This window comes from Eumetopias jubatus, unplaced genomic scaffold (assembly GCF_037043125.1).
Source record: "Eumetopias jubatus isolate StellerSeaLion01/CBP00866 unplaced genomic scaffold, mEumJub1_p1.0 scaffold_3, whole genome shotgun sequence".
NCBI lineage: Eukaryota > Metazoa > Chordata > Mammalia > Carnivora > Otariidae > Eumetopias > Eumetopias jubatus.
In genome coordinates, this window is record NW_028274809.1 from 2,722,395 (window position 1) to 2,742,601 (window position 20,207).

A 20,207-nucleotide genomic window follows, 5' to 3' on the forward strand; every position below is an offset into this window, starting at 1 on the left:
TGACACCTGTTTACTCCAGTGTGCTTTCCACCCCCATAGAGATGTGGATCATCTCCTTGGCCTGAGAACTTCTTTGCCGGGTTTTCCCCACCCACACCCTCAGAGAGAACCAGACCTCGGATTCCTAATCCCAGAGATCCTTTAGGCTGGTGCCTGAATTTCATATTAATGGAGTCATATAGCAGATAGTCTTTTGTATGGGACTTGTATATTTTTGATGTTGATTCATCTGTCTCAGCAGTTCATTCTCTTTTATTGTTGGTAATACTCCCTTGTATGACTATGCCGCCTTTGAAACTTATCTTTCTTTGCTGGTTTTTTATTTTTATTTTTTTAAATTTTATTTTATTATGTTATGTTAGTCACCATACAGTACATCATTAGTTTTTGATGTAGTGTTCCATGATTCATTGCTTCCATATAACACCCAGGGCTCCACGCAGTACATGCCCTCCTCAATACCCATCACTGGGCTGATTATACCTCAAATTTTACTTGCAACATAGTCAAATTTATTAGTATTTCCCTGTACAGTTGTTGGTGGTATTCCTTCTATAATCCTATGGAAATGTCCACCAACAGATTTTTCTTAGTCCTTTCATGGCTTTTCTTGTTCAATACTTAAGTCTTCATCTGAGGAGGTAGGAATCCAACTTTTTTACTATTTTCTTCAGATGATTAGCAGGTGCCCTTACCACATTGCTTTCTCCCTGATTTGAGAAGCCACCTTTATGTGTTTTAAATCCTCACAGGGAAGACGTTCCAAATGCTTGCCCGTTGCTATGACAGAGGCATTGAGCAGCCTGGAAAGGGGCCCGCCAGGAGGAGGAGCTGGGACAGACGCACCACGTGCTGGCCACATCTCAGCTTGGGGCTGCAGCTTTACGTTCCGTGACTTTCCATTGATCTTGGCCAGTGTCACGTTGCTTTCATTATGGAGCCTCGGTGATAGGTTCTGTTTTCTGGGAGCGCTTTCCCCCCCATTACTCTTCTTATTTTGACTGTTCTCAAATGTTTATTCTTCCAGGTGAACGGTTCCACCATTGGTCACGCCCCACGAAGTTCCACTGGGGTCGAATGTTACACGTAGGTATTTAAAATGTTCTTTTGCTAATGTGATTGGGAATTTTCCATCATGTTTTTCTAATGCACATAAAGTGCTAACCACAATGCCTGCCACATAGCAAAACTCGATAAATAGTAGCATTTATAATTATTGATTGAATGTACATCTGAAAGCCACTGGATTTTTTTTTTTTTTGTATATTTATAATTGGCTACTCTATTGAACTTCTAGATTTATTTTTTATTTGAGTCTTTGGGGGGCTTTTTATTTTTGATTGAAAGATTTGTTTCCTTCACTTATCACTGGGATTAATTTTCTTTCTGAAACAAAACCCTCTCGAGTTTGGGACTCTCTGTAAAATGCCTTCGTATGAAGCCCCAAGTGGATGTTGCCTGGTGTTCGGGCTGTTACTCCATCTTCCCCGTCGGCTTCAGTGTTAGAGACCTTCTTTCTCTGTGCACACCTCTACTATCCTAATCCTTCCTACTGGCCGTAAATGGTCTCCTTCAGCCAGACATTCCCTCAGAGACCAAGAGCAGACACAGCTGCTCAGGCTCCCAAGCTCTTCTCCAGAAAAGGTGAGTGCGGTTCTTGCCTCGCTCTTTGGAGAAGCTCTCAGAACTGCAGGGGAGGCTCATTGGCACATCACAATGCGACTACACGTCCCTCTGAATGCAATTCTACCTTTCCACTAATCCCACCTCGGATTAGACCCCAGAACTCTTCCATGTGACTGTTTCTCCAGGCACGTATCTCTTATTTTGTATTTGTAAAATTAATTTTACTAGACTTGTATGAATTTCCCCCGCATTTTGATTATTATATACTTTTAATAATCCGTGAAACAACTTTGTAACTTAATTTTTATCATATGAATATTACTCAGCCCCAGATTCTGTCTCACCTTACAGGAACATTTGATAAATGTACCTCTTCTGTCATCAGCCAGGTCACTAGAGGTAATTTTCTTCAGCTATGTCTTTGGTTTTAAAATTCTATAATTCACCATTCACTTGCTTCAAAGTTACGCTATCTTAGGATAGGCATTTCTACTTCAAATGCCCAAAGTTTTCTAATCATTACTTATTTCAATATATTTAAAATACTGTAAAATTGTGCCTTTTCACTTTGAAAATTCAATTTTTACTGACATAGCTACGTTTTTTCCTCTGGGCGTCAATGATCAAGAACATTAAACCAATCTCTGCTCATTTCTAAAAAGAAAGGCCCTCAAAATAAGCAAACACATCTGTGCCAGCACCCCACAGGCCAGCTTTGTCACAGATACCCCATCAGATTTCACCTCTGTCCGTCTCCAGGATTATCCTAAGATAATCAAACTGACTTGTTTTCGGATTTTAAGTTCTGGAGCCTTGACAGAACCCGCCCTCCCCCACCCCAGTTCCTCAATACTACAAATACCATAAGGCAGTGCTTTTCATTACAACAGAAAAGCTACTTTTCTCTTCTGAAAAAGCATCTGGGCCATAAAGCTTGGAAAGGTTGAGGTTTCAACGGATGAGTGAAAGGTATCGGCCTTTGTTAGGTGATGACGGGCACCGAGGGAGCCCATGGTGGGGGAGCGCAGGCCTGCCCTGGCCTCTTCTCATCCAGCAGGTGATTCCCGAGGACCTAATCACTGCCTGCGACTTCTCCATAGATTTTTCTCTGTCACGACCAAGGTCTCAAGCTGGGTCACGTTCCTGTTGCACGGGACCCCCCTGTATCTCTTCACGTGCACTTCAGTACAATCCCAGGGTCCAGGTGCACGTCAGCAGAGCCTGAACAGTAAGGACATTTTGGCACTTTAAGGAAAAAACAAAAACCAAAACACCTTGGATTCGGTTAAATGATCTCTCGAGAGTCTGCTTTCTAGGAAAGAAGCTGCTTTAGTGATGAGACAACGTATTTAACGAAATTTGATTATTGAGATCTCAAGTTTTTGGAGTCACTAGTTTGGGTTCTGAAACATCTGGACAGGTTTCAAAGTATCCTGCCGGGTACAAAGTTTAACGGACGCAAACTAAACTGTAGAGCCCCTTTAATGAGGACACAGCTGCCATCCCGCACTTTCACCAGAGAAAGCGCGTTACAGACTGAACCGTCCGAGGCCGACGCAGGTGCGCACGCCCGGCCCCCGGGGGCACCCGCACACTTGCCGCAGGTGCTCCTTCCCGCTGGGCGACCCACGCGACTCGAGCGCAGGAGGCGCGCCGACGCGGCAAGGCCAAGTACACTGCTGCCGAGAACACTGCTGCAGGTCGGGGGTGGTGGCCGGGGACCCTGCGCGCCCAACGACCGACAGCCCGCGGGGTGTCCAGGGCCCGGCGGGACTCGAAGCGGCCACTCGACACAGACCGAGGTACCCCGACCCGGCAGCTTTGAGCGCGGAGCACTCTGCGCGGCGCGGCCAACCCGGACCACCGCACGCCCTAGGACTCGCCGGCGGCGCAGGCGCGGCGGGCCCGCCCCCCGCCCCCCGCCCCCCACCCCCCACCCCCCACCCCCCACCCCCCACCCCCCACCCCGGGAAGACCAGCCGGCCGGCGCCCTCCGCCCCGAGCCCCGGAGGTCGCCTTCCCGCCGCGGGGCAGGGCGGGGCCCCCCGCGCCTGCGCACTCGTCCTCCGCACCGCCCGTGCGTCTCTGGGAGCACGCCGCACCACGTGACCGCCGCTAGTACCCAAGATGGAGGCCGCGGCCAGGCCCGATCGGCCCCCTGCCTCAGCCTGCGCACAAGTGTGCGCCCGCTAGGCGCTCAGGCACGCGGTCCCGACCACTAGGCCGGCGCCCAACAGCTCTTCGGGGCTGCGGAATGGAGCTCGCTAGGGCGAAGGCCCACGTTTACAATCACAACACGCCCGGCTCCCTGCGCTTTCTCAACCGCGAAGCGCCCAGCCGCTGGCGCCTGGAGCGTCCTTCGGTCGCCCCGCCCCCTAGGACTGGCATCTCGGGCAGCCAATGGGGTCCAGGACGTGTGCTGGAAGGCGGGCAGAGGTGGAGCATCCCTGCCGTTTGTAGGGCGTCTGGCCTGGCGGTTGGTGGCCGCGGGACGAGGGGCGGGAGCACACGGGGCGGTACCCGGGGCCCCAGTGGGCCAATGGACGGACGGCCGGGCGGCCAGGGAGGGCGGCGGGAGGGCGGGGCCGAGCCGTAATTGACGATCTCGTCGTTAGAAATCGGGCAGGAGGGAGGGGCCCGGGAGGGGAGGTGATGCAAGGCTGGCGCAGCCAATGGCTGCAGAGCCGCCGGCTGGGGGGCGGGGCCGGGGCGGCTGACGGGCGTCGGGCGTGGCCTATCAGCGCCCGGCTCCGTGCTGGAGGGGGGAGCGGCATCATGGTTCAACGTGGGTCAATTTTTTGTGAATGAGGAGGGGAGGTTGTGGGGCCGCCGCCGCGGAGCACCGTCCCCGCCGCCGCCCGCGCCCGAGCCCGCGCGCCCGCCCGCCCGCGCCGCCGCCTCAGCAGCCTGGGCCCGGCGCGCCGCGGCCGCGTCCCCGCTGTCGCCGCCGCCCGAGCGCCCGCCCGCCCGCCGCCGGCGGTGGTGGTGGCGGCGCAGGCTGAGGAGATGCGGCTCGGAGCGCCCGCGCGGGGCTAGAGCGCCCGCCCCGCCGCCGCCGCCGCCGCGGTAAGCGCAGCCCCGGCCCGGCCCCGGCCCGCGGGCCATTGTCCGCCCCCCGCCCGCCCCCCCCCCCCCGCCCGCAGGCCGCCGGCCCCACGCCCCCCCACCCCCCTCGCCGCCGGCCCGGCAGGTGGACGCCCGGGTCCGCGCCCCGGCCCCGGCCCGTGCGCCAGGCCGCGCGTGGCGCCCAGCCCGTGGGTTTTCCGGAGCGGGAGCCCGAGCCCGTCCTGGACCCTTCCCTGCAGCCCGGCGGCTGCGGCCCGGCCAGGACGGCCGGCTGGCCTCCGGGGGGGAGGGGGGAGCACGCGCCGGGCGCCCGCCCAGGCCGAGCCCTTGGCAGGTGGGCCGGGGGCGCCCGGAGTCGGGCCGGCGCCGTTTATGTAACTTTGTCCAGGGCTGTGAGTTTGCAGAAAAACGTCCCTCCCCGGGGCTCTCGGCGCGGGTGCCCCGGTCCGTGGCGGGAGGGGTGGGGGTGCTGCCCGCGACCCCGGCTGGGTGCCTGCAAGGGTTTCCACAGGCCGGGATGTGGCCCCGTCCTGCCCAGATGGTGGGAGCCGCGTTTCCCGGCATTGCAAAAACACACCACGGGATTATAAGCAAATTATCTCGTATTTACATTTAACGTTGAAATATTTGACACTGTTACAGCACGAGACCGCGCGTATCAGTTGGAAAGGCCGGGGGTGGAACCCAGTGTACTCATTTAATGCACATCAAAAATTTGTAATAACTTGCAGCAGCTGATATGAGTGTTTTCTTTATTGCATGTTGTAAATTGACCTGCTGTGACACAATTTTCAAATAAAGCGTTGCAGAAATTAAACTTAAGTTATTTTAAAAACTAATGACTTTCTTAACTAAATCTTAATTGCATTACTGTAGAGACCTACCTAATTGCTTGCTGAGAGCAGCGCTGCCTGCCCTCGGTGACGGAGGAAGGGGCCTGGGCAGTTCCTTTGCTTCCTCTCTTTGCTCTACTCTGGCTTTTCTGTTTATTCCCACAAACCACCTAAGCATGGAAGGCCTGGAAGTAAACATGTAAACAGCTCTCACCCAGCGCCAGCCCAGCAAGATTCGGGGAATGCTGGTGGGTTTGCCCCTTGGCCTGGTTTCACTTTTTCTTTTGTAATATGATCGTGGTTGCTTGGAGTTTTAATTGCCTGTGATAATTTCGCGCATTACGTTAGGGATCGTCCTATGAAACTGATGTGGTTTCAGAATTGAGCCAGGGAAGGTGGTGGTTGGTGGTGATCGGGAAGAGGAAGGAGAGACATCGAATCAGGAAAACTCAGCTGCTTGTACACGAATATACACTCCAGCAATTACAAAGCAACAAAAGTTATTGCAGAATTTTGCAGTAACTATGGCAACACAATTACTCTATTATAATTGGAAATGCAAAATGCCACCCTGTTAGAAGTTTCATCAGAATGGAGTTTTGGATATCAAAAATAGGCAAGATTTAATTTTTTTTTTTCAGGTAGCTCCTGAGAATTCTAAAATCTGTGTTCAATTATCTATTTTTAAGACTGATCAAGCTTTCCCAGATATTCTACTCCCTTGGATCTGTGGCATCTTTCCCCAGAATTCACATTTGTGTGGGAGGGAAGTATTTTCCTGCCTTAAAACCACACACCCTGACACATTGTAAGACTTCTATAGCGTTCTGTGTTCTGGGCTTTTATTTTAAAGATCAAATACCCTCCTAAAGAGAGCGGTAATCAATCAATCAGAAGAGGAGCAGGATTTATGCAGCGGGCAGATGTAACACTGCCCTCTTTAGGGTTAGTTCATTCTCTTGCAAGCTGGCAGTGGGGGAGCCCTGGGGCTGGGGGGGGGATGTGGGGGGGGCGGGCGGATGACTGTGGACTCCAGTAGGCCTGGATGGCCTAGAGACCAAGGACAGATGTGGCCAAAGCAGCCCTGAGCCAGAATGTTCTGTGGTCAGCAGCTTCACAGCCCCGCAAAATCAAGCTGTCCAAATACCATGCTCTCAGAGGCCTTGGGGGCTGTTGCTGTAGCAAGGTCAACAGAGCGGCATGGCACCCTGGTCATGTGCATCTGGAGTGGCCGATCTTGACTTCAGCGGTCAGAAACCTGCTTTATAAGGCTGCCCCTCTTGGTGTTTACCAGGGGGACTCTAGTTCTGGAAGTTTCCACACGTTGTGGGGTTGCTGCAGTTTAATTTCGTTATAACTCTTTCCTTTTAACTACTGCATATTTATGCCCAGTAATCGACTTCCATTTCCCAGCTTCATTGTGAGGTTTCAATGCAGCATGAATGGCTTTGAATTTCTCATCCTTTGATGTTGGGGGTGGTACCAGAGGAAAGGCGACTTTGTGCCGTCTTAATTGCCAGAGCAGAAGAAACATTTCATCACTCCTGTAGAATCCGGCCATACCGTTCTCTATTGAAAACGGCTGGGCTTTCATCGCTCAGAAGCTGCCCTGAGTAATAGATTAATACCTGATGTAGGGGAGCGGGGGAGACGACGGAGAACGAGGGACAACTGCTGCGCCGGGAGGCCGCGGGCGACAGGCTGTGGCCAGGCTTACGTTCCTGGACCAGAATCGATGACTGCAGCTGGGGATATGGGCCGGCCCAGCCTCCCTGTGCGTGTGTGCGTGTGTGCGTGTGTGTGTGTGTGGAAGCTTCGGGTTTTGCCCTCGCTCTGCAGCCTGTGAAGCTGGGCCTGAGCCCCTGCTCTTCTCGCCAGAGTCCGAGTCCCTGCCCCCGTTGGGAGCGGCCCCCCATTGATCCTGGGATGGGAGGGGGCAGGCATCAAGTTGGGAGGGAGTTTCAGTTTCCATCTCAGACAGTTGGCGTATGCTGGGGTGTGCAGTGGGCGCAGGGCCGTTGGTCTTGACTTCAGAGAAAGGTGTAGCATCTTTTGGTTTAAGTCAGATGAAGGGCTCCATGTCAAAATTGATGCTGCATTTTAACGGACCTTCACAACATATGTTTACAGAGTGTTCCTTTTGGGAAAAAAGGTCCTGAAGTAAGATCTGTGAGTTCTCTTCCAAAGATCAGTCTTCTCTTCTGGGGGTCTGTTTAGGGGTATGGGGTGGGCTGGGGCATATGTGGCTGCTTGTATGCCTTTTCTGACATGCCTCCTACTTCATGTCCTGGAAGGCCCTACACGGGTTGCCTCTACTGTGATCCTCCATGTAACATCGGGACAAATCACCCTCTGCCTTCGTCAGTGTGGACACCAGAATGTCTTTCCTAGTGAGCAGATCATACCACTAGTGATCATAACAGACCAGTAGCTAACGTTTAGTGAGCACCTGCTTGGGGCCCCATGTTGTTGTAAGTACTTGCCATTTATCTCCCCCACAGCCTTTTGAAGTGGCTGCTACTTGCCCATTTTGCAGAGGAGGAACCCGAGAGAGAAGTGGAAATGGAGCATCTGGTACTCCTGGCTGTAGTAAGCTGATTCCCTCTCTGCCATGCCTCTGGAAGCTGAAGTTCAGTATTGCTGAGGCATTTGGGAGGGCAGAGCCTCTTTGAGAAGATGACCATTGGGAATATCTTTTGGGTTCAGTAGGGTCTGGGAAGTAATTCAGGTTTTCTCACGCCGTCTGCTGCCACGTGTGTGGCATTGTAGGACTGGGGGGGGCGGGTCCTAACAATTGTGTTGGTTGGTGGTCGTTGTGTCCTGTGCTTGGATCTTCTGAGCCTGCCTGGGGGTTGGGGAGGATGGTGGAGGGCACCTTAGGCTCCACGTCCATTTCAGCCAATGCACTTTGGCCTTAACTGTTCTGTCTGCAGGATTGCCTTGGAAGATTTTTTGGAAGAAAGCATTGTAAGGGCCAAAAACTTTGCAAAACTACCAATTTGATCTCTTCTTACTGTAACACCAAGCCAGAAACCTTAAAGATAAAATACAGATTTAACAGCATAAAAATTAAAGAAAATTCTTTTTGGCAAAAGACTCCATAAGTGAGGTTAAGAGACAATGAGAGAAAAAATATATAACAAGATGTGCCTATGTGAGCTCAATAGCCAATATGTAAAGAGCTTTTGCAAACCAATAAGAAAAGGATGAGCATCCCTAATGTAAGATGACCAAAGCCTATAAGTAATACAAATTACAGTAGCTAATGTAAAAAACTTAGCTTTATTAATAGAGAATTTCAGGTGAAAGATCCCATTTATGCCCATCGTACCAGCAAATGTGGTTTGATAACACCTGTTGGTTGGGATAACAGTTCCTATCTTCTGTCATTTCTGTGAAATCGAAATAAATTATTATGTGGAAAGTGCTTAGAATTGGGCCTGGCACATAGCACAGTGTATGTGTTGGCTGTTACTATTATTTGCTCTCTGGAGAGCAAATTGTAATTACTTAATTACTCTTCAGAAAAGTTTTATGTGTCAAAAATTTGAATGGTCATTTCTCTGATCCCAGCAATTCTGCTTGTTGGGACGATTTATTCTTAGGAAAGAATATGATAGGTGCTTAGATATCCAGGTATGTACAGGAGGTTATCACCACATTATTTGTAAAGGTGATACTTATTAAATACATTTTGGTATTTTCATCCTGTGGAATATGGATGCACAGGCTCACAGATCAGAAGTGTGCAGTGTATTGAGAAAGTAGGTCCTGAGCAGTAATACCCAGGGGGTCCCTTATTTATTTATTTTTTAACTACTTGGTTCTCTAAAGTGATAACAGTGGTCCTCTGGGGTGTCAGGGAAATGGGATGTGAGGGACTCTTGACTTTTCATAGATGTTGGTAGTGTGTACATTTTTGCTCTGAGCGTGTATTACTTTTTAATAGTAATACTTTTTTTTTTTTTTCAGCCTGGTATTACCATTGGGGGAAAAACACTCTTCAACTTCATTATTTATAAACGAGAAAAACCAAGTCCTTGGGAAGTTGATAAATATGCTTAGCATTAGAAGAATTTAGGGGATTTGTTTCCTTGACTTGCCTGTAAGCTCTCCTCCCGGGGAGCTGGCCTGGGTCTGGGCAGCCCTGGGACGGTCCGCGCCACGAGTGGCAGCCTAAGTGGTCTCTACCAGAAGTCGATCTGTCCCCTCCATCCCTTTGCTCGAAACCCTGTCATGGCTTCCCATTGTTCTTGGACCTTGGGAGGCCTGCCGGATCCTGGCCTCTGTTCTGCCAGCCTCCTGTCCTGTTCGCTGGGCCTCAGCCCCGCTGCCTGCTTCCCTTTGCAAGCCCCCTTTCGAACCAGGGACCCGGTACACACTCCCCCACTCCCCTCCTTCCCGACCCTCATCTGGGCCAGTCCTTTAGTTCCCTGGTACACACAGGCCGAGCATCCTTTTGACTCCTTCCTCACAGGACCCAGTGGTGGAATATCCCTGGCTCTTTGGGCCCTTTGTCGTTCAGGGTCCTGTCTCACTCGCTGGGGGCTCCGTGGGGTGGAGGCACTCTGGGAATGACTGGGAGTGGCTGAGGAAGGGGTGGGCTGTTGGCCTGGCTGGAGAGCCTGCGCGGGACCTGCTCCTCGGGCTCACGGCACCTGTTTCTGCCGGCGCTCTGGAACTGCCCACTTCCTCGCCACCTCAGTCGGGAACCTGCTTGGTCCTGATTTTGGAGATGACATGCTTTTAAGTAGATGCCGTAAATACAAATGAAGTGGGTTCTGGGGATGCAGAGCCGCGCATAGCTTGTCCTCTGCCAGGCCGCCCAGGGCTCTTGTGCTTGGAGGGCTAGCCGCTGCTTTTACTGATGACATTTCCCCCTGTTTGCTTCATGTCGGAATTAATGACATTATGCAGTCATTTCTTATTTAACCTCGTAAGTTTAATATGATACCTTAATATGGGTGCGTATGTAAACATTTTGTAGTCTGCTCTGTTCAAAAATGTGGCTGTTAGGCTGTGTGCGTTTACTATTGTTTATGAAGTATTCCGTCTGTGAGAGTCAAGTGCTTTTGTTGGATTGAAGTTTGAGCCTGAAACAATAAATCAGTTCTTACGGCCTGAAAGCCCGAGCCGGCCTTCCAAGTGGGGGTGTCGCTCAAACAGTGATGGAGCTGAGCGATCCCCCGGGAGCAGCGGCATCTGCTCTGCATGGTGCTGTTTGCTGGGACCGGTCTTTTTCAGACCTCAGAAGACAAGGTTGTGTGGCCCCCACCGGGCCCTCTTTGGTGGGGGAGTGGTGGTGATGGTTGTGGTTGGGAACAGGTTTCCTGAAAGTTTCTACTGGGTCAGTTATTATTTTGCAAATCCTCAGCCTGTCCCCAACCCAAGTATAAGTGTCAAGTCAGAGGGCATTGAACAGCCAATGCTCCCTGCATTGGGAGGACTCGGTAGCAGATGCAGAGTGCCCCCTTTCCCCCCCACCCAGTCTTGACCAGGAAGCCCTGGCCTCTGCCGCCTGAGCAGAGACATTGGTGGGAACAGGAGGAGGAGGGCGTGGGCCCACACAGGTGCACCAGGTTGTAGGGAGCCCGGGGTCTGGGGAGCCCACCCTGGATGAGTTGGGCTGTTTTTTAGCCAGAGCCAGAGTTGTGGGGTCACAGGAGCAGGCTGTGAGGGCCCCAAGGCTGGAGTGTGTGAGGAGGGGCAAGCTGGACAAACCAGGGGGCTGGCTGGCGGCGCTTGTCCCCAGGAAGGACTTCCTCGCTTGCTCACGTGTGCAGTCTGCTTGTGCTTAATTGACGTTTCTGTCTTCTTTCTGATTCCTGTGAGGTGCCGGGCGCCTGGCTTCTCTTGTCTAGCCTGATGGAGGCAACATGGTTGGGGACGTGGGTGTGCGTGTTTCCTCAGTGAGGCCCCAAGGGGTCCCCTCACTGGAGCTTGCTTGGCCTGGGGTGCTGGCGCAGAGGGCTCTGGGCAAGAAGTGAGGGCAGCCCACACTAGGGGAACATGGGAGGCCCTTCCCTCATTCAGCCTGTGTTACTGAGAGCCCTCTTCTGGGTCCAGGACTCCGTAGAAGTAGCTGTGAGAGCCCAAGGTCTGTGGGAGTAGCATAGAGAACATTCTGGAAGGGACCTGAGCTTGCCTCTAACCCAGCTGTTGCTTTTGTACGTGGGAAGTCAGAGGCTAAGTCTGAGCTCCACTTGGCCCCTGCAAGGGCTTTCTTTACAGGTACTGTGTCCTTAGAGTATCCAGGCGGAAAGCAGGGCCCCAGCAGGTGGGCAGATCATGGCGGTGGGCTCGGGTCCTTCCATGTTGATGCCTGAGGCTCTCCCTCTTACACCTGCTGCTCCAGCCCTACAGGGCTGAGGCATTTGAGTGTTCTGATGAGCCTGACCCCCACTTCACCTTTGGGACCATGGACACTTAGAGGAGGTAAAGTCGTCCAGCAGGGTCTGTGACCCTGCGGGACAAGGCCGTGCAGTGAGATTAGTGACTCCCAGGGGGCAGTGGCCCTCAGCCCTTTGGGCCTTTAGCACGAGCCATGAGGGGTTGTTTGGGAAGCACTGCCCTGGGTTAATACCCTGTCTGCTCTAAAATTATGTATGATTTTGCACGGAGATGGTGTAATGGGTGGCTTCAGTCCCCATTCCTTGGAAAGCCTCTCTTTGCCAGCACAGGGGCTGTGTGGTCACCTCAGCTGTCCAGGCTGGAGGGACACACTGAAGGACACATCCCTGGGCACCTCACTTCTTACCTCTGTCTCCTTGTGAGTCCTTTCTCTGAAGCCAGTTGTTTTCCTTTCACCTTTGCCATTCTGTTGGTTTTGCGGTGGCCCTCATGCATCCCCTTGTCGGCGTGGGGTCAACCACACAACCTTGTCTTCTGAAGTCTGAAAAAGACCAGTCCCAGCAAATAGCACCACACAGAGCACCTGCAGCATCCCGCATGTTGTGTGTTCTTGCATGCCCCGAGGAGGTCTGGGCTGGCCGCCGGGCCCCCCTCCTCCTCGGGTCCCCAGTAGCCGTGAGCCTCGCCGGGATTGGGCCCCCAGCAGAGGAGCGTCCACTCCCCTTGTGGGGCTGATGGGGAGAGCTGACCTTTTGGGACATGGGGTCAACAAACAACAGTGTAAAGTGTACCCCCAACTCTGTCCCCAAATAATGTCTTTCTGTGTCGGAATGGATAATGTTCATCTAAACGTGTTGCATTTTGAGGAAACTCTTATTTTCAGAATTCCTTTTTTCGGGGGGGAGGGGCAGAGGAAGAGAGAGAATCTCAAGCAGGCTCCACACCCAGCACGGACCCAACGTGGGGCTCGATCTCACAAGCCTGAGATCATGATCTGAGCCAAAACTAACTCAGGCCCTAACCAACTGAGCCATCCACGTGCCTCCAGAATTCTTTTAATTAGCAGACGAGGCTGAGCAATAGGCTTGCCATGGGACTGTGCTCTGGGGTCAGCTCCTGGGATGGATTTGTTGTGGGTGTGGGCGGGGGTCCGACTGGTGGAGGTGTTGGTTCTGTTTCCAGGGTGCTGATTGGCCTGGAGTGTGCAAGAGCTGGAGACATTTTGCTTTCTATGGCTTTGGGGTGCTGAGGACAGAAATGGGTGTTGAGTCAGATATGGGTTGAGATCCCAGCTTCACTGTTGTGACCTTGTTGCCTGGCTGGTGCTGCCTTGTGTCTGTAGGAGGGGAGGCCAGCAGGGCTGTTGCAGGGCCCGGGAGCCTGTCCGCAAGGCTCAGCCCTTCTCCTCCGCCTCTCCTCGGGCAGGTCTCAGGTAGGTGGTCGTGTGCAAGGGGAGTGTTGGTGACTTTGGTGTCCCTTATGTAATTTCGGGGCTCCCCGAGGTCCCTGTGCCAGCGCAGGGCATCTATGCCTGTGTCTGCCGAGGTCATGGCAGGGTGAACACCTCCCTGGAGGACCTCGGTTGTGTTTGGGAGCCACTGTGTCTTTGTCTTCACGGGGCCTGTTTCTTAGCCTGCAGAGATCCTGTCTTGACTGCTCAGCAGGCCCCCGCCAACTGCACGCTGAACAGCGGCAGCTCCCAGGGCGCTGCTGTGTGCGGCGGGGACCTGGAGGCCCGTCTGCGACCCGCACGCAGGGCTTGGGCCTGGCAGTGGCTGTCCTGCTGTGCCTAGCCCTTGACCTTGGTGCGATTCATCCCCAGGCCCGTGGTGCTGAGGTCTGCGGCCCCGAGGGTGATCCATGAACATAAGTGGTGGACGTTTCATGCTGGGATTTTGCTGTCCGTGATGCTTCCTGGCATTCTGGGAAAGGGAGCTGTCCCTTTTCCACGCAGATGCATGCTGCAAGTCCAGCGGCAGGTTTGCCCCCTTTCCGCTTCTCTTCGCTGCTCTTGGTCACGCAGCAGCAGGGAGCCTTACGGACTGAGCCTGGCTCACCTGCCACCCCCATGCTGCTGTGCTGTCAGAAGGCCATTCTGCATGCCGGTGGCTCGAGGGAGCCTGCGCGGCCTGGGTGCATGGGTTTGGGGTGGAGGGGGCTGCGGCTGTGTGGTGAAGGGGCAGTGCTCCCCAGGGAGGGTGGTGAAGAGCTTGGCGACAGGAGGCTGGGTGCTTCTGGTGCCTGGTGGGCACAGCCTTCCATGGGTGGCTCTGTGGGTGTGAATGCAGGGGAATAGCTCTGACCTTGTTGTAGGACCAGGTAGTCTGTGGTGAAGGGAGGAGCTAGGAAACAAGAGACCACATTATGTCCTCCTTGGGATTATGGGAAAGTCTCTTTAAGGGAGTCTTGTGAGCAGCTCTCAGCATTGAGCAGGAAGGTATTTCCAGAAGCTGTCTGTCAGGTGGGATCGCTCTATGCTCTATTCACAGAGCACCGTGTGCTGCAGGGAATTGATTGACTTGCTTTCCCAGAAAGTTGGGTGAAGGAAGAGTTCAGGCAGGGCTTGATCCAGCTCCTCCACAACATCATCAAGACGGGCTAGTTTCCTTCCCCTGTTTGGGAGAGTCGGCTTCCTGCCTAAGAGGGTCCAGCCAGCTGCATGTACCCTGGTTTGTGCCACTAGGAAAGAGAACATATTTGTCCCGCCAAAGTCTTGGATTTATTCTGCTCAGTATGGCTGAGGTCACTGTCCACCTCTGAACCGTCACCGGCCAGGAGTATGGAATGCAGAGTGGCTCAGCCTCTTCCAGAAGCTGGTTGAGGAGTCCGCTTCCCTTGTGTGGAAGTCGCTGTGGTTGGCAGGAGGGAGAGAGGGGATGGGAGCTGAGGAGGGACCCAGCGGACGGCATCCTCCACGGAGACCCCTGTTCTCTGCGGCCCTAGGGCAGATCCAGAACAGCGTTCTGTGGGGGTTGCTGTGCGAGGTGGTGCCGTACTGAACACAGATTTCATCTCAGGGGGTCCTGTAGTGGCCCTCTATGGAGGTCACAGAGGTCCAGAAATGAGGTGCTAACCAGCACTTACTTCTGTGGCAATAGATGGCTGGGGCACACTGACCTTCCTGGGTGCCCTTCTACTGGGTGTACCCCAGGCCCTGGGAGTCAGTGGCATGTGGCTGGAGCTGGCCAGGTGGCAAGGTGGATAGGGGTGATCTATAAGCTTCATCAGGGAGATTGCTCCATCCTCTCCCTCCATCAGCCGGCCTGGATGCTGACACTCCTGGGAGAAGCCCTTGGAGTGGGGACGGTGGAGCCACGAGATGGCAGGGGCTGGGTCTCCTGACGCCTGTGGCTGCTTTCTCCTGACTGACCCTCCCCTGCCCTCAGGGCACTGCTCCCAGGCAACCCAGGAGAACAAAGGCAGTTATCTGAGGATGCCCTGGAAGGGGTTGAGCCCACGCTAGCTCTCCTGCCCAGCACAGAGGTGGACACATGCTGAGGGTATCCTGAGAAGGCAGGGCGGGTCCTGCCAGCTAAGCGCACTCGGCCTGGTGGTTCTGGAAGCCTGCCGATCACATCTGCCTCTCTGCAGGCAAGGGGTGCATTGCAGAGAATGAGCTTTGAGAGCAGGTGGATGGGTTGCAGAATCCCAGCTTCACAACCCTCCACTGTGTCAGTGGTCAGATACCCAGCTTCCCTGTGCCTCAGTTTTCCCAACTGCAAAGTGTGCATGAGAGTCTCCACTGGGGAGGATTGTTGTCGTGATCATGGGAGATACAGGGGTCAGTGGCCTATAGCTCCTACGCCTGCCACGTAGAAATGCTGTTGACTTTCTTTAGGTTCATGTGCCCACAGGTTGGGAGAGACCCCTGCCCACTGCATCCTGCTATATTTCTTTAGTGCCAGGCACTGTGGTGTTAGTAAATGCTCTCCGCCTTACTTACTGACAGCTGATGCTTGAGGAGGCTGACCCCTGAGGCAGGGTGGTGGGATGGTGGGCAGCTTGGGTTTGAACCAGGCAGCCAGCTCAGCCCATGCCTTGTTCCTTAGGCACTACCTGGAACGCACGGTACGGCTGTCTGCCCCTGGGGAAGCAATAAAGGGCTCAGTCTGCAAGGCACTTCTAGGTCAGAAAAGCAGAGTGGTGAGGGGCTCAGCATTTTAGAAAGGGGTCCAGGTGCGTATCCTGGTGGAGCTATGTTCAGGCTGCAACATGGCCTCTCCCCTTTGCGTCCAGGCCTGTTTCCTTTGTGCACGATCAGAACAAGATGCCCCTGACCTGGCTGAGCTGTGGGACCGGTATGATGCCCCCGCTGGCTGGGGGCCTAGGCCCGGTCATCTCCCGGGGTGTGGAAGGGTCCCAGCCAGAGGCGGAGAACCTCAGCCCTGCATAACCCTCCCCCAGGGAGGTTTTCCTGAGGTGGGCGGGGGAGGCTCTCCTGGGTTCTGTGGTGGTAGTGGTGGTGGTGGTGGTGACTGGCCCTGCGGTCCTTGCTGGGCAGTTGCATGGCTGGGCAGCAGATGCTGGGACTGCAGCTGTGGAGGCCTCTTGTCTGGGTGGGTGGAAGATGTTCCTGCCCCTCACAAGCCCCTGCTTGTGGCCATACTGGTACCTGTGGGCAGGTACTTCAGCGGGTGTGTGTGTGTGTTTGTGTGCTTCAGCGGGTGACCTCATGGAGGCCACTTGTCACCAGTGCCCGGTCTTCCCTCTCTTTAGCTCACAGTTCAGTTCTGAGATGGATGGCCCTGGTGACTGGCCATCCAGGCATGGACACACATGCGCACATAACACACGTGCACACAACATACGTGTATGCATGCGCGCGCACACGTGCACAGGAACACGTGCGCACACACATGTACACGTATGCACAGACCCCACGTGTACATATGCACACAGACATGTGTATGCATGCACACACATGCACAGGCACGTGTACACACAGAGACACACAGGAACACGTGTGCACACATGTACACATGTATGCCCAGACCTCACGTGTACATATGCACACAGACATACACGTGTGTGCATGTGCACACACGTGCACAGGCACGTGTACACACACAGACACGGGAACATGTGCGCACACACATGTACACATGTACGCACAGACCCCACATGTACATATGCACAGACACGTGTGCATGCACACATGTGCACAGGCACGTGTATACACAGACACAGGAACACGTGCGCACACACATGTACATATGTATGCACAGACTCCACGTGTACATGTGTACACAGAGATGTGTGTGCATGTGTACGCATGCAAGAGACATATGTGTGTGCGCGTGCACAGACACGTGTACATGCATGCATGTAGGCATGGACACACACAGGAACACGTGTACAGTGTGAGAGTCTGGCTCCTCTCTCATGCTTCCTGCAGACTGACTTCAGCCACTGGCCTTGGGCCACCTACCACTTAATGAGGAATGGCAGAGCTTCTGGAAGGAGGTGCTCTGGTGACGGTTGGGTGATGAAATTCTCCCTCCACAGCATGCAATTCTCACCCACTTCCCCAGCAGTAAGCACCACCGCTGCTTTCCATCCTCCCAGCCCCGCCCGCTCACGTCCGGCCTGCGATCTCAGGACTATAGTTCTGCATGGAGGCATTTTGATTTCTGTCCCATCAAAGGGGCCCGGGGTCCAGTTGGGCAAGGACAGCTGAGGCCATCCTTGCCCGTGGGCCCCCAGGACAGGTGTCTCTCTCGCCTGGACTCGAGGGGTGTTTCTTAAGGAGGCACAGTAGGCACCCCAGGGGCTGGCGTGCCTGCGGCACCCCCTCGAGGCACCAGTGCTCTCCCATCTCTGGTGTGGGGCTGTTCCATGTCAGGCACGGGTGTGGTTGGAGTAACCCACGAAGCCTCCAACAGAGAGCTCCTGCTTGTCGCCCATCTGGTCCCCCAGCTCCTGAGGCCTCCAGCTGCCCTGGGCACCCATGGCACCTGCTCCCTGAAGCCACGCTCCTTTGTCCACATTGGCCTGCCAGCCAATGAGACCTTAAGGGATGGCGTTGGGCCCGGGTCCCATATTCCTCTCGGAGCTAGGACTCTTGCTGGCTCTGGCAGTGGCCCTCTCACCTGTGGTCCCCATTCCTCCCATAGCCGTGTCCCTGGCTCCCTGTTCTCACGGCATTTGGCTCTCCGTGCCAGTGGCCTTGACCCTCACCCCGAAGCGTGCTCTCTGGGACCCTGCCTCCAGTCTTCCATCTTTCGCCTGCATTCTGCCTACATTAGCCTTCCTCGTCTCCTAGTCATGGCACACCCACCATTGGGTCCTTTGCCTCACCTGTGGGGGCTCTAGGGGAGCATCCAGCTTCCCTTCCCCAGATTCTGCCATCCGTGCCCTTTACCTCGTTTCCTGGGCTTTCCTGCCCTGGGCCTTATGAGTGCCTTCATCAGGGGCTTGCTTGGGCTTCCAGGACAGTGATTGGGGACCGCCTCTTTTGGATGGCAGGGTGGCTCCCTTTCGATTCACTAGTGGCAGAAGGTGTAGTCACAACATCCTTGCAGTCCCTGAGCCTGACTGTCGTTTCTCCTGGACCCTGCCCTCTTCCCGCCTGGTGATGAGGAACAATTGAGGTGGCCACAGTTAGGGCCTCTGAGTCCTGCTGTTGTTACACTGTCCCTTGGAAGTCCCCAGGGCCGGAAATGGATAGGATCAGGCCGGGCATGTGTGTGTTGCTGCTGCAGAGCCTGGGCTGCTGCTGAGCTGTGCTGCCGTGGAGTTGCAGGGCTCCTTCCTATCGGCTTAAGGTTGAGGCAGAAGGAAGCAGATGGTGGGTGTGGCCACCCATTCCCACAGCCCATCTCTCCCCTCCAGCTCCTCCCACCGAGGGGCGGGGCTGCGTGTGCAGAGCTCATGGCTGGAGCCAGTCCTTCAGTTCTTGCTCTCCTGCCCTGTGCTTGGAGCAGCCCCCAGCTGCTTACCCCTTGTTCTGAGTGAAGATCATCTGCTTTGCTCGCCATGGTGTGAACGGGATCGGGAGTCCCCAGGCTCAGAGAAGTGGAGGCTCAGGGTTTCTCCCAAAGGCCTGGAGCAGATCTTTTTTTCCCAGGGCGCTGGGGACAGTTCTTCCTCCCACAGCAGGAGGGGCCCTTGGGCCTGTGACCACCCCAGTCCCACGAGAGGCTGGGCAGGAAAGCCAGGGTGCCGGGGCTGCTGAGAGAGAGTCAGGAAGAGGCTCTTGCCACAGGTGGCCGCCCTCTGCCTGACATGCACGGAGCGCCCACATTCCCGGCTCCTGCACCCAGGCTTACCTGCTCGGTCAGGGTCTGTGCTCGGGGTGGACCAGGAGGAGCTGGGAGCGTCTCCCGGCCTTCTTGCTCCTTGACCCACAAGCTGATGTACTCGGGAGTTCTGTGTAAGCTTTAGAACGTTAGACTGTTGTGCAGCCGGGCCCGCTGTTGTTCGGACTTTGCATGGCAGTGGAGGGACTTTTGCTCCGGCGCGTTCTTGGCTCCCAGCTCTGAAAGGTGAAAGTGGGCCCCGCGTGGTCACGCGGAGGACCGCTCAGATTTTCACGTGCTTCACCTTCCCGCGGCCTTTCTCAGTTAGGGGTCCCGTTCCCAGCTTCCTTCCTCCGCTGTGGTGCTTCTGTCCTTTGCTGGCCTGTGTTCTCCCTGGGAGGCTCTGCAAGTGTGTGCAGCCTGAGCCGCACTGTGCACTCCTCTTCCCCCAGCCTGGCCCTTTTCCTCCGTTTCCCAGCATCCAGGACCGTCCTCTGCACTGGCCGGTTTTCTGGAGTTCCACAGCTGGCTCGGGGCACTGGGGGGCACGGCAGCGGATATCGGAACCCTGGGTCCCCGGCCTTGCAGTGCTGTTTCACTTGGGACAGAAAGGAATGCTTTGTAGTTATCAGGCAAACTGTGAGCCTGTGGGATTGGAAAATGAACTTTCACTGGGGACTGTGTCCTTGGCGTGGCTAGGTGTGGGTTCTCAGAGGAGCCGGGTGTGAAGTAGCTCTCCTGGCCCCCGGCCTCTCTTCCTGTCCCTGCCCTGGCCCGGCACCATCAGGCCTGTTCTCGAAGCCCGGCTCACTCTCCCAGCAGCCAGTGGTGTTCTCCTCCTTTCGGATCCTAGGCTCACAGATCTCTGAGTTGAAGTGTGAAGGATGGGGCCACTTCGTGACCGTGCCCTTCACCGGAAGACAAGACGCAGAGGCCTGGAGCAGGGTGGGGCCTCCTGGCTGGCGAGGACAGTGAGGGCACTGCAGTGAGGTGGGCACAGGGCCTGGGGATGAGGGCATGGCCACAGGCAGTGGGCGTGTCTTCCTGGGCACTGGAAGACTGGCGTGAAACCAGTGAGCTGGACAGTTATGTA

At 54.8% G+C, this 20,207-nt stretch overlaps 1 protein-coding gene across 4 annotated transcripts in view; it reads left to right on the forward strand.

Moving 5' to 3' along the window:
- Positions 1-4,602: 4,602 nt before the first annotated feature.
- The window catches only part of HDAC4 (histone deacetylase 4), a 292,587-nt gene continuing 276,982 nt past the window's right edge, over positions 4,603-20,207 (forward strand). For 3 of the 4 annotated variants that reach the window (XM_088021462.1, XM_088021465.1, XM_088021464.1), the window contains exon 1: positions 4,603-4,692. The gene's annotated coding sequence lies outside the window, so the exon portion shown is untranslated. The remainder of the gene's footprint in view (positions 4,693-20,207) is intronic. The other variant, XM_088021463.1, reaches the window with a different exon arrangement.